The sequence below is a fragment of the Panthera leo genome, chromosome A2 (genome assembly GCF_018350215.1).
Source record: "Panthera leo isolate Ple1 chromosome A2, P.leo_Ple1_pat1.1, whole genome shotgun sequence".
NCBI lineage: Eukaryota > Metazoa > Chordata > Mammalia > Carnivora > Felidae > Panthera > Panthera leo.
The window spans coordinates 26,635,017-26,662,938 of NC_056680.1; the positions used below are offsets into that span (position 1 = coordinate 26,635,017).

The 27,922-nt window shown below is 35.5% G+C and overlaps 1 long non-coding RNA gene across 1 annotated transcript in view; it reads left to right on the forward strand.

Annotated features, from left to right (window-relative positions):
• The window catches only part of LOC122214510, a 195,007-nt gene that overhangs the window by 20,364 nt on the left and 146,721 nt on the right, over positions 1-27,922 (forward strand). The gene's annotated exons all lie outside the window — the stretch shown is intronic.

A 27,922-nucleotide genomic window follows, 5' to 3' on the forward strand; every position in this document is an offset into this window, starting at 1 on the left:
ATCTTAAGTAGGCTCTACACCCAGTGTGGAGCCCATTGTGGGGCTCTATCTCACAACCATGAGATCATGACCTGAGCCAAAATCAAAAGTCAAACAGTTAACCCACTGAGCCACCCAAGCACCCCCCAGGCCTTTTAAAACAAGTATTTTAAAATAATTTTTTAGAACTTGAAATTAAGTGTAAGAAAACAAGTTTTCCTTTGTATATTATGGCCTCCTTAGACGTACTTAAAAAATCAAAAGTTCTGAAATAATTGTAAAATAGTCATCATTTTCATTAACGGAGGCTATGCTGCCATAACAAAATAATCCCCAAATCTCAGAAGCTTAAAACAACAAAGTTTGTTTCCTGGTCTTTTAACTCATCTTGTATTGGTCAGCTGTAACTCAGTTTGATGTTGTCTTCATTCTGGAACCTATGCTGAGAGAGCAGCCTCTACCTGGAACATTGCCAGTCTCATGGTAAAAGAAAATGCAGAATGTATTGGAATCATACAATGGCTCTTGAAGCTTCTGCTTGGAAGTGGCATATCTGGCTTCTCCCATTTTATCGGTCTAAGGAAATCATATGCAAAGCATGATGTCATGAAGAAGCGCCAAATATTTTGAACAATAATAAAATATAATTCACCATACTCGACCTTCTTGGTCACAAATATTCATTTCCTTCCCTTTTGCATGTAAAATATACTCATTCTGTATCCAAGGTAGACAACTCAATAGTCTCATCCAATTGTACTATCAGACTCAAAATTCAGGATATTATGATAGTTTCTCTATAAAGCATGGATGTGATTCCTTTTCAGGGACAATGAAATATATTTTTATTTAAGCCAGTGTGATTGATGTTTCTCTTACATGCAGCAGAAAACATTACAATTTATAAAAATCTAGTATCATAGTTGTCTGAAATAAATAGAATACTGACAAAGCAGTTTCTTCAAGTTGGACTACAACTGCATCAGACTGATTCTTAAGATACTCTAAAATGGAAACTGCCTCTGAAATTCTTTTCAAGTATTATTTTAAATATGAAAAGACAACTTAAAAACTTTAACTACCAGAAACAAATGGATATACTATTACCATTATGGCATCATAACTTGATGTTTTATTATTTAAGACTCATGATATTGGTTCTAATGATGCAAAGATCATTCAATAGGGAAACAATAATCTTTGGAGCATATGGCTCTGGGGCTACTGGATATCCACATGCTAAAGAATAAAATTATATTTCTCTTTCACCCCATATTCAAAAATTAACTCACAGTGGGTCAAAGACCTAAATGTAATGGTTAAAACCATAAAACTTTTAGAAGAAATCATATGTATCAATCATCAGGACCTTGGACTAAGAAATGATTGGTTAGATACATCACCAAAAGTACAAGCCACACACACACAAAAGATAATTAGATCATCAAATTGAAAAAAAAAAAAAACTGCTTAAAAGGACATACTCAAGAAAATGAAAAATTGAAAGACTGGGAGAAAATATTTATAAAATATTTATATGATAAAAGACTTGTATCCAGATTATAAAACGCGGTTGCTAATCAATAATAAAGACACATAACCCAATTTAAAAGTGAGCAAAGGCTCTGAATAAACATTTCTCCAAATAAGATATGTAAAAACTAATATGCATATGAAAAGATGTTCAACATCCTTAGCCACTGGATAAAAATTAAACCCATGATGATATACCAGTTCACACCTACTAAAATGGCTGTAATTTAAAAAAGAAAAATGTTGGTGAGGATGTGGAGAAATTGCAATCCTCATACACAGATGACAGAAATGTAAAATGGTGCAGCTACTTTGAAAAACAGTTTGGCAGTTCCTCTAGAGATTAAATGTAGAGTTACCATATGACCTAGATTTTCTACTTATAGGTATATTCCCAAGAGAAATGAGAGTATATATCTACACAAAAACTTGTATGTGAAGGTTCATAGTAGTATTATTTATAATACTCAAAAAGTGGAAACCATGCGATATGGATATATACTACAACATGGATGAACTTTAAAAACATGCTAAGTGAAAGAAGCCAGACACAAAAGACCACATATTGTATGATTCCATTTATATTAAATAGACAAGTATATAGAGACAAATATTAGTGATTGCCAGAGGCTGAGGATAAGGGGAAATGAGGAATGTCTGCTAATGGGCACAGTGTTTCTTTTGGGGGTGATGAAAGTATTCTGGAATTAGATAGTGATGATGATTGTGCAACTCTATGAATATACTGAAACCTTTGGATTATACATTTTAAAAGGATAGTTTTTATGGTGTGTGAATTATATACCTATAAAACAAAAGATTCAAAGCTATGTGTGCCAGCTGAAAAAAAATTCAATTGTATTTCTATACAACGATAAATCAGAAAATGGAAAATATTATTCTATTCAATATATCAACAAAAAGAATTAAATACTTTTGGAATAAGTTTAATAAAAGAAATACAAGACTATTACACTGAAAATTTAAAAACTTTATTGAGAACAAAGAAGATCTAAATCAATGGAAAGACATTCCGTATTCATAGATTGGAAGGTTCAATATGTTTAAGGTGAAAATTTTCCACTACTTGAGCATAGATTCAATGTAATCCCTGTCAGAATTTTTGGTGCCTTTTTGTATAAGTTGACAAGCAGATTCTAAAATTTATAGGAAATGCAAAACATCTACAATAGCCAAAACCGTTTTGAAAATTGGAGGACTGTCACTTTTCAATTTCAGAACTTACTATAAATATAGTTATCAGGACAGTGTGGCACTGACATAAGGGTAAACATATAGATGAATGGAGCACAATTGAGAGTCCAGAAATAAATGTGTATATTCATAGCCAATTGGTTTTTGAGAAATATGCTGAGGACATTCATCGGGGAAAGTATAATCTTTTCAACAAATGAATTTGGGACAATTGGATACCTACATGCAAAGACATGAACTTATACTCTCATTTCACACCATACATAAAAATAATAGTCTTAAATGTAAGCTAAAACAATAAAACTTTTAGAATAAAACATAGTAGGAAATCTTTGAGACCTTGGGTTAGGCAAGGAGTTCTTAGCTATTTCTTTGCACAGCCTATAAAAGAAATAAATTAATACATTGAACATCAAAATCCAAAACTTTTGCATTTCAAAAGTCACCATTAAGAAAATGAAAAAATTGGGACACCTAGTTGGTTCAGTCAGTTAAGCAAGCAACCAGCTCTTGATTTTGGCTCTGATCATGATCTGATGGCTGTGGGATTGAGCCCACATCTGGTTCTGCACTGAATGTGGAGCCTGCTTGGGATTCTCTCTCTCCTTCTCTCTCTCTGCCTCCCAACCCCCGCTCATGCCCTCTCTCAAAATAAATAATAAATAAACTTAAAAAAAAAGAAAATGAAAAAATAATAGACCTAGGAAACACATATCTGATAAAGGTCTTGCACCTTCCAAGAACCCTTAAAACTCAATAATAATACAAACAGCTCAATAAAAAAAAAATGAGTTAAAGATATGAAAGACATTTTACCAAAAAATATATAGAAATGACTATTGAACATGTGAAAAGATGCTCAATAGCATTAGTTATTAGGGAAATGGAAATTAAAACCACAATGAGACACTATTTCACACCCACTACACTGGCTATAATAACTAAGAAAACAAATGTTTGTGAGGATGTAGAGAAATGGGAACACTTATACATTGCTGGTGGGCATGTAAAATTTTGTAGCCACTTTTGAAAATAGTTTGAAAGTTTTTCAAAAAGTTAAAACTACCAGATAAACCAGCAGATCAGCTCCTGGGTATCTACTGAAGAGAAATGAAAACATAAGCCCACACCAAAACTTGCATGTGAATGTTCATAATAGCATTATTTATAATAGCCAAGAACTGGAAACAACTCAATTGTCCATTCACTATATTATATCCATGTAATTGAAATTATTCAGCAATAAAAATAACGTACTACTTACACAGTCTACATTATAGATAAACTTCAGAAAGAATGCAAAGTGAAGGGAACACATATTGTGTGATTGTGAACACATATTGTATGATCCTATTTATAGGATATGTCTAGGGAAAGCAAATTCATAGAGATAGAAAGTAGATTAGTGATTTCCTGTGTCTAGGAGTAGGAATCTGGATTTAGCATAAATGGGTTTGAGGGATCTTATTGGGGGGATCCAGTTGTTCTAAAAATTATTAATGGTGAAGATTGCACCACTCAGTAAATTTGCCAAAAATCACTTGAAAAGGGTGAATTTTGTGAGATTATATATATATATAGTGGTAAAGTTGTCTTGTTTTTTTTTTTTTTGTTAATAATCACATGGTAATGTGCCAAAACACAGCAAGGGGATGAGGACAGAACAATTAAAAATGAAAGGGATCTTGGGTTTTGCTGCCAATTTAAAAGGATCACAACAGTGAGATGAAACCAAAATGATTTAAAATAATTTCTCTTTTGGTGCTTTCATTTCTGTCTTTGGTAGTCAGATTCAATGGTGACCATGGAACCTCTGTCATTTAGGAACCACACATATGCACAGAGTCTGATGCTGTCTGAAGATCTTGAAAAATGAAAGTCACAGCAAAACAAACAAACAAACAAAAACTACCAAAATACTCCAAAAGTTCCACTAAGTGCTACCATTTTCTAAGTCTTTTTAGGTCTTCATTTTGTCAATTACTTTATAATTCATATAGTTTCATGTAGTTGTTGTCTCCTCTAAATTTTCTCTAAAGTTACTTTCCAGGACCCAGATACTGTTTGACAGTGAAGATTTGTGTTTTCTCTGAATTTCTGAATTGAAATATTTTAATCTAAAGTAGCTTATGGAGATAATCTTTTTTTCTAAATTTTCTCTAAAGTTACTTTCCAGGACCCAGATACTGTTTGACAGTGAAGATTTGTGTTTTCTCTGAATTTCTGAATTGAAATATTTTAATCTAAAGTAGCTTATGGAGATAATCATTTTAAAAACAAAGCATTGTACTTCTGGAGAGAATATTAATTTGGATGGTTTATTAAATAATTTATAATACTTAATATTCCTATTTAGTTCCTCTGAGATATAGTTGGTCTTATTTACTCATTCATGGACCTACGCATTGATTCAGCAAATATCTATTAAGTACTTATTCTTACCTAGTGCTAGGCTAGATGCTGGGATTATACCAGTTAACTCCACATGAGGAAAGAAAAAAAATAAACAAAGAAACAGTAATTTCACAAGATAGGATATCATACAAGAAAGAGTAGTCAAGGAACTTGATGTAGACTGTTCTATAGGTAGTCTCCTCTGGGGAGGTAGTAGGTGAGCTAAGATCTGAATGATAAGAACAAACACCCAATCACGTGAGGATCTGTGAAAAGAGCATTTTAGGTCACAAGACTATAAAAGACCTCTAGGGGTAATTGTTCCTGGACTGTTTCTGAGAATATAGAAGCCAATGTAGTTGGAATGTGATGATGCGGGAGTCGTATTTCATAGGTCATAATAAATAGTATGCATTTTGGTCTAATTGCAACAGAAAGGCACTGTAAAGTTTTTAAGCATGGCAGTAACATAATCTGATTTATATTTCAGATAGGTCAGTTAGGCTGCTCAATGGAAACTGGAATGGAGAGGGAGATTGAATGCAAAGTTAAAGCAAAAAGACGAAAGCCTTTTGCAACAGTCAGGAAAAGAGAAGGTAGTATCTTGGACCATGATAATAGCAATAAAGATGGAAAAAGATGAGTAGATTTGATATTTTTCTTTAAAAGTTAGAGTTAATAATACTTCTTAATGGGTTAAAGGGATGAGGAGATAATATAAATCAAAGAGGACTTTTAAGTATTTGATGCCAAGAACTGGGAGGATGGTGGTTTCATTTACTAAGATGGGGAAGATTGGAGGAGAAACAAATTTGGTAAGGAAAATACAAGTTTTTCCTATTTTGAAAAGGTTGAATTTGTGATCCTATTCATCAGCCCAGTAGAATATCAAGTAGGCAGTTATATATTTAATCCGGAGCTCAAAAGACAGATCATATGATTGGACACATGTATCTGGGGGTTACTGCATAGAGATGTCATTTAAATCTTTAATTTCCTTTTTGTAAGGGTTATTAATTTATTTGGGGGAGGGAGAGGCAAAGAGAGAGGGGGAGAGAGAGAGAGAGAGAGAGAGAGAGAGAGAGAGAGAGAAACCCCAAGTAGGTTCCATGCTGTCTGCACAGAGCCTGACATAGGGCTCAATCTCACTAATGGTGAGATCGTGGATTGAGACGAAATCAAGAGTTGAATGCTAAACCAATTGAGCCACCCAGGCTCCCCAAAATGTCTCCATTTTTAGAGAGAAACTGACAATCCAGCTTTTGAGGTGATATCTCACATTTTAAATATATCGGCTGGGGAGCGTGGGTTCAAGACAGAAGCGTAGGAAGATCCTGAGCTCACCTGCTCCCCTGGATACACCACCCACAACTACGTTTGAGACAATTATCACCAAAGGAGGCCTGAAAACTGGATAAACAGAGTCTACACAAGGGACAGCACCAAGATGGGCAAGAGAGGCAGAGACATGGTCTCACTAAGGGAAAAAACCACACCCCAGGCATGGCGCTCTGTGGTCTGGAGGGATATCAAAAGGACACACTTTTCCCTGAGTTAGATTTGAGCTCCATATCAGGCACTCCAACCCTTAGATCCTGCACAAGAGAAATAAACTCCTAAAACATCTGGCTTTGAGAAGCAACAGAGAGGGGCGCCTGGGTGGCTCAGTCAGTTAAACATCTGATTCTTGGTTTTGGCTCAGGTCATGATCTCACAGTTCATGAGATAGAGCCCTACTTTGGGCTCTGCACTGACAGTATGGAGGCTGCATGGGATATTCTCTCTCTCTCACTCTCCAAGTAAATAAATAAACTTAAAAAAAAAAAGAAAAGCAACAGAGAGTATGCCCAGGAAAACTATAGAACTATACAGATAAGAAAACCCACTCGTAAAGGTGCAGTATACAGACTCACTCAACTTAGAAACCAGCACAAAAACACCAGATTAAAAAAACCAAAGACCAGTGGTAAAGGAAACCCACTTATTAATCTTGGCATGCCAACAGGCTGGCAGCTGGGCCTCTGGGAACTGAGACACTAGTGGCAGCCACATTTGCCAGCTCATTCTGCTGTGCTGATCCCAGTGCTGTTGAACACCATTTTGAATCAACCCTCTAGACTACTATGTCAGGGAATGTGCCCCACTGAGAACCTGCCCAACCATATGTCTTGTCAGGCCTTGCAGCTGACAGAACAGTAACCCTGCCCACCAGCACATCCGTGGCAGTCATGGCCAAGACTCACAGCAGACTCAGTGAAAGCCAGCCCTACACACCAACATGCCCACAGCAGTTACAGCTCTGCCACAACAGGAGGGTGAACACAGCCCACACAGGGAACAGCCCTGAAGTGCCTGACTCTGATAGCCAGTAGTGATTGTGTTTCTGGGCCCCACAGGACATCACCTACATAAGATCACTCCTTCAACACTGGGAAAACTAAAAAATATAAAAGACTGGGAAAACTACCTAAAACAGAAACAAGCACAGAAAGTAGGCAAAATGAGACTGAGGAATATGTTCCAAATGAGAGAACAAGACAAAATCTCAGAAAAAGAACTAAATGAAATAGAAGAGTAATCTACCCAATAATAAGTTAAAAGTAATGATCATAAATATGCTTACCAAACTTGGGAGAATGTATGAACACAGAACTATAACAGAGATAGAAAATATAAGAAAGTATCAATCAGAAGTGAAGAATAAAAAACAGAAATGAAATATACAGTACAGGGAATAAATAGCAGATTTATTTTTCAGTGAACTGGAAAAGAGGCTAGTGGAAAGCACCCAAACTGAACTGCAAAAAGAAAGGCTTTTTTAACAACGAGGATAGTTTAAATGACCTCTGGGACAACATCGGTCACACTAATAGGGGTCCTGGAAGGAGAAGAGAGAGACAAAGGGGCAGGAGGAAACTTATTTGAAGAAATAATAGCTGAAAACTTCCCTAATCTGGAAACGGATATCCAGTCCCAGAATTAACACAGTCTCAAACAAGAACTCATAGAGATCCATACCAAGACACATTACAATGAAAATGTCAAAAATTAAAGATAAGGACTCTTCAAAACAGCAAGAGAAAAGCAACCAGAGAAAAGTTACCTGTGAGGGAACCACTGTGAAACTGTCAGCTGATTTTTCAGGAGAAACTTTGCAGGCCAAAAGGGAGTGGCATGGTATATTCAAAGTGCTGAAAAGAAAAAACTTACAGTCAAGGATAGTCTACCCAGCAAGGTTATCATTCAGAATTGAAGGGTAGATAAAGATTTCCATGTGGTGTTGGGAAAACTGGGAAGCTACATGCAAAAGAATGAAACTGGACCATTTTTTTTTTACCATATACAAAAATAAACCAAAATGGATTGAAGACTTAACTATAAAACCTAAAATCATAAAACTCCTACAAGAAAACATAGGCAGTAGTTCTTTGAGATGGGTCTTAGTGACATTATTTTGGATCTGTGACCAAAGACAACAAAAGCAAATATAAACAGAGTTACATCAAACTAAAAATGCTTTTGCATATCGAAGGAAACCATCAACAAAATGAAAAGGCAACTTAGTGAATGCGGGAAGATATCCAAAAACGATCTATCTGATAGGGGTTAACATCCACAATATATAAAGAACTCTTAAAACTCAATTTAAAGATATCTTATTTAAAAATGGGCAGAAGAATTAAATAGGCATTCTTCACAGAAGACATAGAGGGCCAACAGACACATGAAAAGGGGCTCAACACAGTTAGCCATCAGGGAAATGCAAATTAAAACCACCATGAGTTATCACTTAACAACTATCAGAATGGCTAGTTTGCAAAAGAGAAGAAAGAACAAGTGTTGATGAAGATGTAGAAAAAAGGGAACCCTCGTTCACTGTTGGTGGGAATATAAGTTGGAGCAGCCACTATGTAAATCAGTATGGAATTTCCTCAAAAAATTAAAAATAAAACCAACATATGACCCAGCAGTTCCACTTGTAGGTATTTATCCAGTGAAAGTGAAAACACCAGTCCAAAAAAATATACACATCCCTATGTTTATTGCAGCATTATTTCCAATAGCCATGAAATGGAAGCAACTTAAATGTCCATTGATAGATGAATGGATAAAGAATATACGGTGTGTGTTTGTGTGTTTGTGTGTATGTGTGATGACTGCCAGAGGGGATGGGATGAGGGAGGTGGACAAAATAGGTGAATGAGATTAAGAGGTACCATCTTCCAGCTATAGTATAAATAAGATGTGGGGATGTACTATACAGCCTAGGGATTATAGTCAATAATATTGTAACAACTTTCTATGGTGACAGATGGTAACTAGACTTGTGATGACTATTTTGTAATATATATAAATATCAAATCAGTATGTTATACACCTGAAGCTAATATAATATTTTGTCAATTATTTTTCAAAAAATGTTGACAAGTTATTCAAAATTTAAATAACATAATGTTGGTGAAACCAAAGTGTTATGAATTTTGCCATAAAGATCATAGCATGGAAAGTTCATGGAAAGGGCTGTCAAAGACTTGAGTTCTTGTCTTACTTTAACCTAACCAGGTACTTTAACTTTCCTGGCCTTAATTTTTCAATTATTGAAAGTACACTTCTATGACACAGTGTCAAGCATGATAATTAGAACTTTATGAAATACTAGCAGTGATCAAGTCCTGTGGATCTGAAGTGTAAATGCTAGATTGAGCCATATGAAATTACTGATAATTGGCCATTTTGGATCTACAAAAACATTAGTTTCATGTTATTCAACCTAATAGTTTTGTTTCACTTGAGTCTGAAAGCATGATGAACCAGGCATTGCTGTGCTGAGACATACTAGAATCTGAGGGAACAAAAAAAGTGTTCTCCTAAATTTTATAGCAAGGTCAGGAATTTGACCAGAAAGCCGTAGGCAGAGGACAAGAGCATTAATGGAGACAGAATAATGATTTGCCTTTTATTCCGCTGTAGCAGCAGCTAATTTGATCTGACTGAGCTCTTGTTTCTAGGTTTCTCACTTAGGTATTCATTCTCTAGACAGGCCTCCAGGTGGCTCATACCTGAGTCCATTTAGGAATCTGATTTGGATCTGAGTCATTTATATGTATGAAGATTATAAGCCTTCATTGTTTGTAAAATAATAATACTTTTAAATAAACAGCTCAAGTTCAAAGTGAAAAGAAATGAATATCAACATGTGTACATTCATTTTTACCCAGAACAGTTAACTGAGTTTAGCATTAACTAAGCATAAAACATAGCTATGCACCAACTCTTTCAGTCTGAGTTCAACATCTCATGCATACCAGGTATAGGGTACTTAACAATAATTACCTTACTAGTTTAAAGTGGGCCTTACAGTAATCCACATTGTAATTTTTTTCCTACTCCCTGAGGCAATTAATTTTAAACTATAGCTAAGGCATGCAATCCAGATGTACACTGATCTCAGGCTGGGTTACTTGGTGTCAAATTCAGTTCTTTTGTTCATAAGGAACATGAGAGCTCTACACCATTTGTGTCAATATAGTACTTTGTGCTTAAACATGTAGTATATATATATTGAGAAAATATGTAGAATCACCTCATATACATAAGGATATTTTAGTTCAAGAAATGCAATAGGTGTCCAATACAGAATGGTTGAATGAATAAACATGTGTTGAATATTTACCGTATGCTTGATACTGTGATATCAAAATATAAAAAACCCTGCTCTGCCAGGAAAGTATGAGAATATCGGAGTATGGGAATGACATTGGTAGGGCAGCAGTGGCAGTGGCAGTCTTTCATTCTTTCAGTTTCGCAGAGTGGTCCTTTATGCTAGAATCTTAGTCTTAAGTCTAGTCCTCCTGGTCCTAGTCACTGTCCTAGCAGTTCTGTGAGCTTCCACAAATCTCTTTAATGACCTGCTTCTCATTAATTGGCTAAAGTTGGTCTCCGTTGCTTGCAACTAAAAGCCTTGTGTGATTCAAGGGAGAACCCCCAGTGCAAGCAAGATGTCCTTTTTATAGATAGGATATTTTTGCAATGAACCTGAGGGGACTGACTATGCTTAAGGAGTAAAACAGGATGAAGATTTTTGAAATAACTGGGCACAAAAGTTTTTTCCCTAAGGTTTTTAAAAAGGAAACGAGATCACTTCTACAGTGTACCTAGTGTGGCAATAAAGTCCACCAGGCTTGTTGTCAAGGGAAACATTTAGTGGGTGGGCAAGCCAACATTTATTCACTTCACTAGCATCATTATATGAAATTTGAAAAATAATGGTCCTAATTCATCAACTACTTAAAATTTTTTTAACAGTTATTCATTTTTGAGAGACAGAGAGAGATAAAGCGTGCATGGGGGAGGGCCAGAGAGGGAGGGAGATGGAATCTGAAGCAGGCTCCAGGTTCTGAGTTGTCAGCAGAGTCAAACGTGGGGCTCAAACTCACAAACCAGGAGATCATGACCTGCGCGGAAGTCAGACGCTTAACTGACTGAGCCACCCAGGTGCCCCAGCTATTTCAACTACTTTTAAATTAAGTTCACCTATTTGCTATGATACTGAAGTTCATAACACCTTAGGCAGATTTAGAGAGATTTCAGTGAAATGGTTTAAGATAAAAAATCTCCATGAATTGATTACAACAGGAGTTTATTTGTAAAATTCGTTTGCATGGCATAATTCATTCCTCAACTTTGCCAGATAAATTTGCTGTTGCTGTAGTTGCTAGATATCTGATTCATTCATTTTGGTATAAACTCAGTAGTAAAATTTTGCTTATAACCATATATAAACTTTCCATGGATAATCAGTTTATCTAATGGAGAAGAAGCTGATACTGACTTCATTGAAACAGTTTACTTTTTTTACATGTAAAGAAAAAAATGAACATTTGTTAACACAAAATTATTTGTAAAGGTATAATTTATTTAAACAATAATTTCTTTATAGTATTGTCCTATAGGTATGGTTTCAAAATGTTTATGTTTTGGGGAGTGTGGGTGGCTCAGTTGGTTAAGTAAGTGTCAGACTCTTAATTTTGGCTCAGGTCATGATCTCACAGTTTGTGAGTTTGAGCCCCACATTGACAGTGTGGAACCTGCTTGGGACTTTCTCTCCTCTCTCTGCCCCTCTTGCACTCTCTCAGAATAAATAAATAAGCTTAAAAAAATGTTTATGCTTTAAAGCATCCGCTAAAAATGTTAATGTCCAAAGTGAATCTTCAGAGATGTAAAAATTCCATTATCTCTTTGTTAATAAATATTCAGCATTGATAGGATATCAGATCTGGCTGACTGCTTGTCAAGAATGTTGTAGAAAAAAATGTAATCATTGGGTGATAGGACCATTGAATTAAACACATGACTTTGAGATTCCTTCAAATCTTGAAATTCTATGAGCATCTATGATATACAGTAAGAAGTAACAAATTAAGACTCATAGTTTAACAAATACTTTTTATATCTGTGTAATTTTAATTCCATCTCAAATTTTAAAAGCTGGATAAAATTTTAGTAATATAGCTATTCTTTATAGAAATTGCCTTTATTAAAATAATAGAATTAAATGAATTGAGACTTCCAGAAAATTATCTAGTCCATTACAAGTTCCTAGTTAAATATAAAACGTTGTAATTTTAAACAAAAACAGTATTTTCAACACTCACCTTTAAATTTTTGGTTTTATTTAAATTCTTTTATGTATAATTTATATCATATGTAATATTTAATAGTGTGTATATATTATATATAAATGTTTTATGCATATATAGATATAATGTATGTTTGTCATATGTACACACATTATATAAATAATGTATATATTTATGTATACTATTACATATAGTATATATATTATATGTACATACACAGATATATATATATGTATGCACATACACATATATATTTGTATATATTATATATATAAATGTTCTATCTCCAAAACATCTCTTAAATCCATTTCTCCCCAGCTTTTTTGTAACATTTCCTAATTCAAGTAACTATCATGTTGTACCTGGGCTGCTGCCATAGCCTTCTCCTGCTGTCCCTGCTTCCACTTTTGCGCCCCCTCCAGGCAGCCAGAATGAACTTTTGAAACTGTCAATCATATATGTAATTCTTCTCCTTAAAATCCCTCTGTGGCTTCCCTCTGCCCTTAGTATATAATCCTAGTTCCATAAAATGTCCAACAAAGCCCTCCAAGCTGTCACATGTGCCTACATCTTCAATTTCATCTCTATCCTTAGTCTCTTTTATTCTCTCAGCATTTTTTCTGTTTACAGGAATATAGAATTATAATTTACATGCCACACAATTAACCCTCCTAAGTTGTAAATTCAATAGTTTTTAATATAGCCAGAGAATTGTACAACCTTCATGACAATCAATTTTAGAACATTTTTGTCACTCCAGAAGAAAACCCAGTACCCCATAGCAGTTATCCTCAATTTACCGCCAACACTCTTAGCCCTAGGCAATACTAATCAACTTTCTCTCAAGTTTTGCCTATTGTGGATATTTTATTAAGTGACATCAAACAATGATTTTTATGACTGACTTCTTTCACTTAAGATGTTTTCAAGGTGCATCCATGTTGTAGTGTGTATCAGTACTACATTTTTTTTTATTATAGGATAATGCTCCATTGTGTAGATGTATCACATGTTATGTATTCATTCATCAGTTGATGGATATTTGAATTGTCTCCATTTTTTGTCTATTGTGAATAGTGCTGCTATGAACATTCATGTACAAGGTTTAAGTGGGCATATGTTTTTATTTACCTTCGATATATACCTAGGAGTAGGATTGCTGGGTCATATAGTAACTCTATGGTTGCAGTAGTCCTCCCTTGTCCATGGGGCATGGATATGTTCCAAGACTTCTAGCGGATGCCTGAAACCACAGATAGTGGTGAACTTTATATAAAGTATGTTTTTTCCTTTACATACTTATCTGTGATAAAGCGTAATTTATAAATTAGGCACAGTAAGGGATTAACAATAACTAATAATAGAATAGAACAAATATAACAACATACTGTAATAAAAGCTATGTGACTGGTCACTCTCTCAGAATATCTTGTACTGTTCTCACCTTTCTTCTTGTGATGATGAGAGATGATAAATGCCTATGTGGTAAGATGAAGTGAGGTGAATGACATAAGCATTGTGATGTAACATTAGGCTACTGTTGACCTTCTGATGCTTTGTCAGGAGGATCATCTGTTTCTGGACTGCAGCTGACCATAGATAAGTGGAACTGTGGGAAGCAAAACTGTGGACAAGTGGGGGGACTACTGTAATCTTGAGGAACTGCCAGATTGTTTTCCAAAGCAACTGTGCCATTTTATATTCCTACCAGCTGTGGATGATTCATTTTTCCTTAATGAATGGTGAGAGTTATTTATATATTCTAGATAGAAGTTTCTTATCAGATGAATGATTTACAAACATTTTTCCCCATTCAATGGATTGTATTTTTCCTTTCTTGATAATGTCCTTTGAATAACAAATGTTCATAATTTTGATGAAAACCAATTTATTTTTTTCTTTTGTGGCTTGTGTCTTTGGTCTCATATCTAAGAAACCATTGCTCAACCCAAGATCATGAACATTTAAACCTATGTTTTCTTCTAAGAGTTTCGTTTTTAAGCTCTTACAATTAGGTCTTTGATCCGTATTTAGTTAATATTTGTATATAGTATGAGGAAGGGACCCAACTTCACTCTTTTGCATGTGGTAATCCAGTTATCCCAGCACCATTGTTGAAAAGGCTATTCTTTCCCTATTTGGTGGTCTTGGCACCATAGTCAAAAATCAGTTGATCATAGATATATGGTTTATTGCTGGGCTCTCAAATCTGTTCTATTAATCTATAAGTCTATTTTTATATCAGTACCACACTCTGGATTACTGTGGCTTTGTAGTAAGTTTTGAAATTGAGAAGGTATGCATCATCCTACTTTGTTCTTTTTTTAAAGATTGTTTTGGATATTCTAATTTTCTTGCATTTCCATATAAATTATAAGATCAACTTGTCAATTTCTGCAAAAAAGGCATCTAATATTTTAATAGGAATTGTCTTGAATTTGTTCATCACTCTGGGGTATATTTCCATTTTATTTTATTTAAAAAAATTTTTTTAAGTTTATTTTTGAGACAGAGATAGAGCACGAGTGGGGAGAGACAGAGAGAGAGGGAGACACAGAATCTGAGGAAGGCTCCAGGCTCTGCGCTGTCAGCACAGAGCCAGATGCAGGGCTCAAACTCATGGACCGCAAAATCATGACCTGAACTGAAGTTGGACGCTCAACCGACTGAGCCACCCACGTGCCCCTATTTCCATTTTAATAATACTACATCTTCAATAATATATTCTAATATGGGATGTCTTTTCATTTATTTAGATCTTCTTTAATTACTTTTGATGATATTTTGTAGATTTTAGTGTGTAAGTTTTAGACTTGTTTGGTAAATTTATTCCTAAATATTTTCTTTTGATGCTTTGTAAATGAATGTTTTATTAATTTTATTAATTAATTTTCAAATTGTTCATTGCAAGTGGGTAGAAAGAAACTGGTTTTTGTATATTGATCTTATATCTTGCAACTTTCCTGTATCCATTTATTAGCTCTAAGTCTTTTTGTGGACACCTTAGGATTTTCTATGTACATGATCATGTCATCTGCAAACAGAGATGGTTTTATTTATTTCTTTTCAATCTGGATGTCTTTTATCCTTTTTCTTGCCTAAGAACATGTGTTGGATAAAAGTGGTGAGAGCTGACATTCTTGTCTTCCTCCTGATCATGCAGCGAAAATTTTTCAGTGTTTCACGATTAAGTGTTATGTTAGATGTGGATATTTATCTATAGTTTTTTTTTGCACTAACACACAGAGTGTTTAGAACTTGACAAACTTTCCTGCCTCAAGGCCTTTGCCATCCTGGTTTTTTCATGTTTGGCTTCTTCTCATCCTTCAATTTTCAAAACAGGCTTTCCTCAGCTAAGATGAACTACCTCCTCAAGTTATTTTTCTTTAGAAGGGCATCCTGTTTCCTTTATAGCACCTACTCCAGTCTGTAGTTATTTTTATATTTATTTGCTTTTAATTATCTGGCTCTTTATCTATATTCCATGAAGATAGGGACAGTTTCCATCTTGCTTGCAGTTGTGTGTCTGGTGCCCAGAACAATAAGTACTCCCTATATTCTATTGAATGAATGAGTGAATAAATAAGCATTCACAATATACCCATGTGTCTTTGAAGTCATGTGATAGATTTGAACAAACATGGGTGCACCTACCCACTTAAAGACTATCTCCCACTTACGAGTAGCCACTTCAGAAACTACTGAGTTGTTTCATGATGATACCATTTTTCAAAAATGTTTCTAGAATCCTTTTGTTTCTTAAATTCCACATATGAGTGAAATTTTTTGGAATTAGCTTCACATTTTCTTTGTATCATATCATTTTTTAAGAAAAAATGTGAATTGTATAAACTGAAATCTGTATCTGCACTATTAGGCATGTAAATGCATGATGATATGACAAGGCAATGGATTTGTCACCATTAGCATGTAAGAGAACAGTCATGTTTCTTTTACACTAACATGTTTGGAAACTCATTTTATGGTTCTGGAGTTAATACACTTAGGTATGTCAAAAAAAGAAAGCCTGCAGGTAGCTCTTGTCTGAGATTCACATCATAGATTGTTTTTCACACCTGGATGGCTTGGTTGGTTAAGCCTCCAACTCTTGACTTGAACTCAGGTCATGATCTCACAGTTCGTGAGTTCGAGCCCTGTGTCGGGCTCTGTGCTGACAGTGCAGAGCCTGCATGGGATTCTCTCTCTCCCTCTCTCTCTGCCCCTCTCCCTCTCATGCTCTCTCTCTCTCTCAAAACAAACAAACAAACAAACAAACAAACAAACAAAAAGAAAGCCTGCAGGTAGCTCTTGTCTGAGTTTCACATCATAGATTGCTTTTCACTCAGTCTGTAAATATGCCAAATGGGCTTTTAAGTGAGACCTCTGATCCTATCCTGACTCTGATACTATGTCTCTAAGACCCTGATAAGTTATTTAACATATCCAAGCTGTAGATTCTCTCCTGTAAAATCATTCAATTTACTGGACTTCTAGGAGTTAGGTGAGATAATGATATTGCAAATGCTCACCCTAGTGCTAGGTATATAGTAGGCTCTTAATAAATGACAGCTGCTATAATTAGTATAATCACTTATTTAGCTCAGGCCCCCATCTTACCACTAAGGAAACTCACTCAGTTGTTTGCCAAGAATAAGGTCAGATGTTAAAAAACTGACACTCAAAACTGATTTACTGGCTCAGTCCACTTCTTTCCAATTCAACATGCAGAACTAACAAGAAACAAGTGTTGGCAAGGATATGGAGAAAAAAGAACATTTTTGCACTGTTGGTGGGAATGTGCAGCTACTGTGGAAAACAGTATAGAGTTAAATGTTTGAAATAGAACTACTCTCTGATTCAGTAATTGCACTACTGGGTATTTACCCCAAACCCACAAAAACACTAATTCAGAGGGATACATGCACCCCTATGCTTATTTGCAGCATTTTTTATAATAGCCAAATTATGGAACCCTCCCTCCCAGTGTCCATAGACAGATGAATGGATTAAGAAGATGTGGTATATATAGACAATGGAATATTATTTAGCCATAAAAAGAATGAAATCTTGCCATTGGTAACAAATGGAGCTAGAGGGTATAATGCTAAGTGAAATAAGTCAGAGAAAGACAAATACCACATGATTTCACTCATACATGGAATGTAAGAAACAAAAGAAGTGAGCTTAGAAAAAAACAAAAAAAGAAAGAGAAGTCAAAAAAGAGAATCTTAACTATTGAGAACAAACTGGATGGTTACCAGAAGGGAAGTGGGCGAGGGGATGGGTGAAATAGGTGATGGGGATTAAGGAGTGCACTTGCAGTGAGCACTGGGTGATGTAAGGAATTTTGAATCACTATATTGTACCCCTGAAGCTAGCATAACACTATATGTTAACTCTACTGGAATTAAAATAAAATTAAAAAGACATGCAGAACTAGCCTCAGCTTGCAGAGCTTAACAGCTGGGGGAGCAAACTCATTTCATGGCTAGAAGTCAGCCAGGAAAGAATGTGGCATGTATACTTTCCTAATGAAAAGTAAACAGAAGGACCTTTTTACTCCTTTGGCTGCAAATCAGAATCCTTTTGTGCAAATTGAATTCATTTTCTTATTGCTTCAGGATAAAATAGATTCCATTACCATTTTCCATCACTGTTTCCCTGTTTTCCTTGCTCTGAGTGTATCCCATCTCTTAGAATTAGAATGGGGGACTTTAGTTGATCACAATAGCCATTGGAAAGTCATAGGGGAAAGAAAGAAAAATAACCTTCACTGATGCAAAAGAAGAAGTAAAACAAATAACCACCAGGTAACAATAACATTTTACTTTGAAAAATTTCTGTAAGATTAGAATAGAAAGTCCTCGTGACCATATATATGTCTATATACAATATGTATTGTATGTGTATGGCTCTTAATTTATTTCAGCTGGCCTTCAGGAAAAATTAAATTTGATAGGAAGGATTAGGTTGAAAACAATTTGAGGGAAATTTGAAGTTTTTAACATTTAAATACATTCTATTAGGTACTTTTTACAACTATTGATTATATAATTTATTAATAGAATCTGGCCTGAGAGAAATGACTTTATAAAACAGAAAAGCAAGAAAGGTATGATTTTTACTTCTTTCTTTATGATCATTCTGCTTTAGGCTGAGTTAAAGTTGTGCCACTTACGCTTTAAACAAAGATGAGGTAGTGAGGGTAGAAATCCAGCCCAGTTCCCCACCAGTTTCCCAAGTCTTCCATGGGGCACCTTTTCTTTATACAAGGGCTCCCTCTTTTCAGTAGTCACATGCCCAAGGAACTGCATCTTTCCTTAAGAGATACCTCTAACTTGTCCGAAGACCCTGCAGAGACTAGAATAGCTCTGATAGAGGCATTATAGCCATACTAAAAAATGGCATGGTAGCATAATCTGAAATTAGCTTATAGGGAAAAATCTATTTTGTAAGAATGAACAAACACTCCAACTCTTGCACACATAAGTTCGTAACAGAAAATTAACCCCGTGTGAAAACTTCCTAAGTTCAATCACTAGTTAGTTTACTTCATGCATGCCTGCATCTATTCATTCAATACATATAATAAAAGAATACTGTCTCTGCTGATCTAATAGATAAGGAATTTCAGAGAGAGTTCCACAGTGAAGGAAATTTAACCCCATTGCTATTACATGCTATCACTGTGCATATGCATATTATTGTGATTACCCATTAATTTATAACACTGCACATTCAGTGTGCATTGTTGAAAACTTGCTTAGTGCTTTCTGAATATGTGCTAAGGAAAAGCTAGCATTTTATGCAACCATATGATTAGCCCCTGGCCCCACCGTTTTCTATTTACCCTTTAAAGAAAATCCCTGCTGAGCTTTTGCTACTCTAGCTATTGTTGAGTTCTCTGGGTGGGTCCTTTTGGGTGGCTGCCTGAGCTCATTAGGCCTCCACACCTAGCTCAGGCAGCATTAGCCAGCAGATTTATCTTAATATAAACAATGTTACTGGATGTGCTGTGTTGTATTACTTTTCTTGAGTCTTTACCTCTGTATGAGTTCTCTTTTTATTTCTATTTATGCCACAATGAAAGCTTTTCAGTGAGCAACCAAATTTTTTCAAGATCAGAGCTCTGAGTTCCATGGGTGCCCTTTTTGAAATCACAGGGGTTAGTGCTTTATGTATTAATCATGTCCAGCTCTTATTTCACAGATTAATTAATCTATCCAGCCAAAACATTACAAACAACTCAAGCTTCCTTTTCTTCCTTTTACTTAAAGATGTGTTTTGGACAGTGTTGAGAAAGACTTCCGCCTTAGTGAGAAGAGGGTGAGACTGACGTGGGGCTAGTTGTTTGGTGTGGAAGTTGTTACTGGTTGATCAGTCAGCTTCTCTAATTCTTAGTGCTTGACAGAGTTACTGATGAAGGTTGTCAAAGTACGTTCTTTGAAGGTTGCTTCACAGTACTTCTTTTGCCTTCTCCTGATAACTATATCCCCAGTTTTCTTTCAGCCCATGGGGTAGTGTTGTTTCAATGCCACTTGGGTTAAGCATGTACCTAGGTCTGAGTCAATTAGCATATCATATTTCCTGGTTAAAATGATTTGTTTAGAGGTCAGGTGATCAGATTGGAGCCAGTGAGACACAGTGAATACTCGGTTGGGTGGGAATGCTGGTGGGGGGGCGGGGCAAGAAGTCTTTTTTCTACTAGACATGAATGAAGAAAGATGTATCTTTAGGACCTCTAAGAAGTCACTTGAGACCACTGTGGGACAGATTTGGATGGTTTTGTGCCCCTGGGTCCAACCAAGCCTATAAAGTCAGATATACCCTTGGATTTTTCAGTAATGTGAGCAATTCTCATTTTGCTTAATCTAGTCTGGGGTGGAATAAACAACTTGTATAGGGTTATGGGTATGAGGAAGTATGTGAGTTGAGGTCATATTTTCTGACACTGGGGCATCATTAAGATAGTTTGGAAATCCCTCTCGGTTTCCCTAGATCTTAAGACTCTACCCCTTCAAGAAGAATTTGAGAGTTTCAACAGCTACTCTTGAGCTAACTTTCATTCCACTCTACCCTAGTCCCAAGCTTGGCCAACCCTGTCTCTGTTGCAGCTACAAGGAATGTAGAAGAAACCTCAGGATCATCACTCCATCATAGTTCTTCCTTATGAACAGAACTCAGAGTCCACACTCTTGGAATCATCATTAGTGTCTGAGGCGACTTTAAAAAGGACATGAAATGTGAAATAAAACTATGTCACTTCATTTGTGTATTAGCAGGTCTCAACCTGGAATTGAGTGGGGTTCCTAAAGAAGTAGGATGAGGAATATGTTCAGTGTCAAGTTTTCAGATTATGAGATAATTTCATTTTCTTACTTTGAGTCTGACTTCTTAAAATTGATAAGTGAAAGAAGAAATTCAGGAGATAAAATGTTTACATATTTCTGAAAATGCCAGCAAATTTTTAAAATGTTTTTATTTATTTTTGAGAGAGAGAGAGAGAGAGCATGCACGCATGTGCTGAGGTGCAGAGAGAGAGAGGGGGACAGAGTTTTCAGAGGGGACTCTGCACTGACAGCAATGAGCCCAATGTGGGGCTCAAACTCACAAACCATGAGATCATGACCTGAGCCAAAGTTGGGTGCTTAACTGACTGAGCCACCCAGACAGCCTTGTCAGCAAATGTTTTTGATAATATTTGAACATGTATATGGAAGACTGAGGAGTATTTCTTTAGTTAGATGTTCTCATAATATTTAAAATATGGTTATTTTGGTATATTCAGTTTGTGAAAATTTGTTACTCCTTATACTTAAGACACATAAATATAGTCAACTTGTCTTGATAAAGAAGCAAACACAATACAACAGAGCAAAGATAGTCTTTTTAACAACTGGATAATCACATGCAAAAAGGTAAATCCAGACACATACCTTACACCCCTCACAAAAATTAGCTCAAACTGGAGAACATTCCTGAATATAAGACCCCTAGAAGAAAACATAGAAGAAACGTTTGATGGCTTTGTACTTTTTAGACTTGATAAGCTGGACTTCATTAAAATTTTAAGTCCGCTCTACAAAAGACACTGTCAAGAGAATGAGAAAACAGGACCCAGACTGGAAAAATTACTTTCAAAAGATTCATCTGATAAAGGACTGTTATCCATAATATAAAAGGAATTTTTAAAACTCAACAATAAGAAAACAAACACCTGATTAACAAATGAGCCAAAGACCTTGACAAAGACCTCATTAAAGAAGATATACAAATAGCAGATAAGCATATGAAAATATGGCCCACATCATATGCCCTCAGCAAAACGCAGACTAAAACAGCAATGCGATACTACTACCTACCACCTGTCAGAGTGGTCAGAATCCAGAACACTGACCATACCAAATGCTGGAGAGGATATGGAGCAACAGGAACTCTCATTCACTGTTGGTGGGAATACAGAATGGTATAGCTACTTTCGAAGACAGTTTGGTAATTTCTCACAAAACTAAATATACTCTTACCATATAATCCTGTACTCCTATTCCTTGCTATTTTTTCCAGAGGGGTTGGAAACATGTCCATGTAAAAACCTGCAAATGCATGTTTATAGAAACTTTATTCATAATTGTCAAAATTTAGAAGTAACCAAGATGTCCTTCAGTAGCTGAATGGATAAAATGTGGTACATCCAGATAATGGGATATTATTCAGTGCTAAAAATAAATGAGCTATGAAACCATGGAAAGATATGGAGGAACCATAACTGCATATTACTGAGAGAAGCCAATCTGAAAAAGCTACATACTATGTGATTCCAACTATATGACATTTTAGAAAAGACAAAACTATGGAGTCAGTAAAAAGGTCAGTGGTTTCGAGTTAAAGGTAGGGAGATGGAGTGCAGAGTATTTCTAGGGCAATGAAAATATTCTGTAGGATACTATAATGATGGATACATGTCATTATACATTTGTCCAAATCTGTGGAATGTTCACTCACTAAGAGTGAACCCTAATGTAAACTATGGGCTTTGGGTGATAATAATATGTCAATGTAGGTTCATCAGTTGCAACAAATGTACCATTCTTGTGGGGGATGTTAATGGCAAAGAGGTCTATGCATGTGGGGGGGGGGGCAGGGAGAATATGGGAAATCTCTTTACTTTCTTCTCAATATTTCTGTGAAAATAAAACTGCTCTAAAAATAAAATCTATTTAAAAAATTAAAAAAAAGATATGTGTACTCTCTCTATATATATTTCAATAAAAATATTTTTTCAAATCCTAGTTACTATAGTGTCAAAACTGAATAAAAGTATCTGAATTTTTTTTTATCAATAGAATTCATTTAAAAGGTAGATATTATATGTTCCCTAACCCAGTAAATTATATGGCCTAGTGTATGTATTAAATTTGGCTGAAATTTTGAGTTGTGTGAGAACACTACATTCATTTCAGTTAGAGAAAATTCCTAGGGAAACCTGAATGTGATAGTTCATCAAAGTATCTGTTATTAGTTAGGAACCACCTAAAATAAGCCTACAAGTCCCCCATCTGTTCAAATTCTTCATTTCCTCTTGTTTCCAGTGTATGATTTTTTTTTATTACTGAAAAAAAAAGTTTGTTTGTTTTTAATGTCTTTTAGGACAATTTCTGTGTGCCTTTCCAGGTTTCCACTGTAACTCTTCTGTACTGCATACAACACTTTTCTAGGATTTTATTTGGCCCAGTCATTTTTGCTGTGTGCTTTTGAGTGGATCAGTTTATTTATTCATGTTGCTGATTCCCACTTAATTCTCTGGGAGTAGGACTGACATTACACATAAAGCACTTTAAGCTTCTCAGAAGTTAAGCACTGAAAAAATGATAATGTTGTTTTATTGCAGTTGTTTATTGTTTATAAAAGCATTCAGATATTGTTCATCTTAGAAAATGTCTTTTTTCATTTTCTAACCTATTGGACATTATTAACTGAATTTTCAGATCTGGTTCCTAGAACACATTTATCATTGTTTCATCTACCTGTCTGTCTATATGTGTCTACCTAACCTATCATCTATCTTTCATTTATCTATTATCATTATATTTTAATTCTAGTTGTATTTGTTAGACTGATCTATTAAGTGGAACCCTTTTGAAAATTTGGGAGTTCTTATTTTTTTCTTTCTGGAATTTTGTGATGAATATGAATGCAGAGTTGAGTTGTTTTGCTGGTTGTGATGGGCGGTGTTTACTCTGTATGCCTTGGTGAGTCTCCTTTGTTGCATTGCTCTGTTTGCAGCTGTGACTTTGCCGTGGTTGTGGGCTGGTACTTACACACGATAGATAAACTGTAGGTTGGATTAAAAGACAGCTAAGGCTATAGTGGAAGAGTCCACCTGTGAGTACTTTAAACCCTTTTCCTTCCCATCTTTTTGATCCATGTTTTTCCTAAATCTTAAACTTAAAGTAGTGTATGTTATTGATTTTTCCAATTAGTACAGTGAATAGTATTTATCAGTGTTTCATTTTACATATTTTTATTCACATTTTCTGAATTATTCCTAAATGAGATCATTTATGTAAAAGTATCAGTTACTAGCTTGAACTCTTGACAGGCACTGAACAAACATTAGTTTTGATTTTTAAAAATTCCTTTCCTTGTTAGTTTTTTTGCTAGTTTGACCTAATGTTTAGAGCACTTTGTAGAAAAACTCTCCCCTTGATAAGAGGCAGTCAAAGGTGAGGAAAGCTGCAAATATGAGCAGGGAACTTGATCATTCACTAGGTTCCAGATATGCCATTGTTACTATGCAAAACAACTTGGGATTGTGGCATTCCTCAAATCACTTATAAAACTTTGTTCATGGGGGCTGCAAACTTTGAAACTGGAAATATCATGGATTTGCCATGGATAATGGAAGGGAGCTGATTGATATTGATAGATTTCAAGGATGATGGCCTTTCTCATCAGGACCAGTGGTCCATATAATACTTGGACCAAATAATTACCCAATGCAGTGAATACTTTTCAATTCTTCTTTGACCTCCAGACATAGCAATAGCGTCTAGTCAAATAAACATTGTGTTCTAATGCAGAGTTGATAAGCTGGCCTCTATTTTTCACTCCATTAATGATGTCTCAAAACATTCCTTCATCTTTCTGTAAAACCTCCTGCTCCAGTGAGCCTCATGCCATCCATCTTCCACACTCATTATATCCCCTATCTTTTATTAGATAATACAGTGGTCTCCTTGCTACCCATTCTTCTTCATTAAAGCTTTTCTTTTAAATTTTTTATTTTAAATGAATTCCTATTTACAAGAGTTCTAAAGAAGTATACAGAATTCCCATATACCCTTCAGCCCACTTCCCTAATGTTAGCCTCTTATCGAAACAAGGAAATTAGCATTGGTTCAACATTATCAACTAAATGACAGGCTTTAATTGGATTTCACCAGTTTTTACACATGTCCTCTGTTTCAAGATCCAGTCCAGTGCCACGTTGCTCTTGGTTGTTATGTCTCTTTAGGCTTCTCCAATCTATCTTTCCTTGTTTTATAGCCTTTCCTTATTTTTCATGACTTTGACACTTTTGAAGATTACTGACTAGATGTTTTTAGAATGTCCCTCAATTTGTCCCTCATTGTGACATGTTTTCAATTGATTAGACTGGGGTTAGGATTTGGAGGAAGACTGCTGCAGAAGTGAAGTATCCTTCCCATCACATCATATTAGGGGGTGCATGATGTCAATATGACTTAGGACTGGTGCTATAAACCTTGATCCCTTGGTTAAAGTAGTGTCTCCCAGGTTTCTCCACTGTAAAGTTAATCATTTTTTTTCGCCTTTTCAGACTCTTGGGTTAGACAGGAGTCACTAAATCTAGCTCACACATAAGGGGAGGAGAATTAAGCTCCACTTCCTAGAGGGAGAAATATTGAAAAATGTTTAGATATATGTTAAAATCACCACAGTAATTAATAAATATATTGGGAAGATAGTTCAAGGCTATGTGAATATCCTGTTTATCCTTGATGTTTGGTGGCTACTTTTAGCATTCATCTGTGGATCTTGCCTAAAACAAATATTTCTGTGGTAATTTTCAATTTTCCTCATTCCTTCTACATTTAGAATTTAGAATTATTCTGTATGGAAAATTTGTCACTTCCCCCCTATTTATTTATTTAATCACTTATTTATATCAGTATAATTCATGGTTGTTTATTTTATTTTTATGCTATAATCCAAACCAATTGTTTTATTGCTCAAAAAGCTTTGGCCATTGGAAATTTTTAAGATTGTTTTGCATGACCTTCCTCTACCCTTCTTAATTGTTTTTTTTTAATTTTTTAAGTACTTCAATTTTGGTATTTATCACAGCTTTTCTATTTATTAATTAAAGACAATCTGTTCATTGTTTTTTGTTGCAATTTGTACCATTGTTCTGAGTGGCTTCCATGCCTATGTGAACAACTTATCCAACAACTTACCCAACTTAAACAACATCTCATTTCTGTGACTTTATCAACTCTCATGATCTTTATCTCCACTCAACTTCAACCACGTACAACAGTTCCCATGCCCTGATTCTTCCTATTACCTGGAATTGCTCTACTTTAGCAATATTAATTTTCAACATCTAATTTTCCACGTCTCTCAATCTCTTCCCCCAACAATTATTCTTTCTTCTCATAGAAACCTCAAATCTCTTCATTTCTCTTTTTCCCCAGTCCATAAACTATAAACTTCACAGCCCATGAGCCAGTCCTTCAACCAGTTGCTGGCAAAACCCAAGAACCTTGTTATGCTTTTGGTTGAGTTTGGCAAGCCTTCTAGGTATATAGAATTCGCTCTCTCCCACTCTGCACTCTGCTTAAAGCTGTCACTCTACAGCTTTTTACTCCCACCTCTTCTCAGCTGATGAGCTCATTTCTTGCTGCACAAAGACAATAGAAATCATCAGAGAGAACACCCCCAACTCCAGGCAACAAACTTATTATCTTACCTATCCTACTTTTATATTTCTCTCCTTTCCTTTTGTTCCTCCCATGAAGGATATAGATCTCTTCCTATTTAAGGCTAATTCCTTCCATGTGGGCTCTGAGTCCCAGTCTTTCCCTCCTTTATAACTCTCTCAGTTTCTTGATTTTTTTTTCTCATTCATATCGTTAAATTCTTCCTTTCTCTTGCTGACTCCTTTACTTGACTATGTAAACAAAGCAAAATGAAATAAAAGCCTTCCCTCCCTCAAGCCCACGTTGCCCTCCCAGTACATCCGTATCTTTATTTGCATCTGGATAGGCACACTCTTTGAGAATTGTCTACTTACCTGACTCTACATCTTAGTCCACCACAATTCAACTATTGTCCTCCTGCACCATTCCACTCTACTGTTCTTACCGAATGCCAATGGCCCCATATAATTCAATCCAACAGATTTTTATCAGTCTTCATATTAGTTGATCGTCCTTGTTGATCATTCTTTCCTCCTCAAAATTCTTCTTTTTATTTTGCTTCAGTGGCATCTTTATTTTTTACTCCAACCATTCTGGCCATTCTTCTTTTGTTACCTATCCTTTGAGATTACCCCTTCATACACCAGCACACTCTTGGAGAGGGGGATTTGTTCTCTCCAAAGCCCTTAATTACTCTCCCCATGGCTTAAAAATCTGTGTTTCCAGCCTAAAAGTCTCATAAGCCTGAGCTCTGGATGTCTACCTGATTCCTAGATACCACCACTTGTATGTTCCTTAGGTACTTTTCTATTCACATCCCAAATTAAGCTCTACATTTTTCTCCTCATTCTGTAACTCTCTTTTTTCCCTCTCTTGGGGAGTGGTACCACTATTTCTTTGGAGCTAAAACCAGAAATCTGGGAGTCTTCCTTGACTTTATTATTTCTCTTGCTTCCAGAAGTAATTTTTTGTTTTTTATTTTTTTTATTATGCCAAGAATACTCTTACCTGCCCTTTACATTCTTTCAAGTCTCTCAAATCATCCCCCTTACATGCCTTCTTTGACCACCTCTCTACCTCCAGGCCCCTCCTTTGTATTTTATGGTACCCCTACATCTGGTTAAAGTTAGCATACAAATGCTTTGTTTACTTTCCTGTAACTCCAATAAGTAGGGCAGAATAAATGAATTCTTTTGATTTTTTTATTAACCATAACTACTT